Here is a 463-nt window from a genome sequence, read left to right on the forward strand (position 1 = left end):
TGGTGGGTGTGTGGGTGTTGTGTTGGGGGGGGGTGAGAGAGATTATTATTTTAGTGTGTGGTTTTGTGTTGAATTAAAAGATAAAATTAGAAGAGGGGATAAAAGTAGAGAATTAAAAAAGATAAATTAGAAGAGGGATAAAAAGTAGAGAATTAAATAGATAAAATTAGAAGAGGGATAAAAGTAGAGAATTAAAAGATAGAATTAGAAGAGGGATAAAAGTAGAAAATTAAAAAAGATAAAATTAGGAGAGGGATAAAGTAGAGAGATTATAAAAGATAAAATTAGAAGAGTGATAAAATTAGGGAATTAAAAAGTATAAATTAGTAGAGTGATAAAGGTTAGATAATTATAAAAGATAAATTAGAAGAGGGAGATATAAGTTAGAGAATTAAAGAATATAAATTAGAAGAGGGATATAAGTAGAGAATTAAAAAAGATAAAATTAGAAGAGTGGTAGAAA

Source organism: Somniosus microcephalus, chromosome 4, assembly GCF_052327205.1.
Source record: "Somniosus microcephalus isolate GS21.2 chromosome 4, FLI_Smic_1.0, whole genome shotgun sequence".
Taxonomy (NCBI): domain Eukaryota; kingdom Metazoa; phylum Chordata; class Chondrichthyes; order Squaliformes; family Somniosidae; genus Somniosus; species Somniosus microcephalus.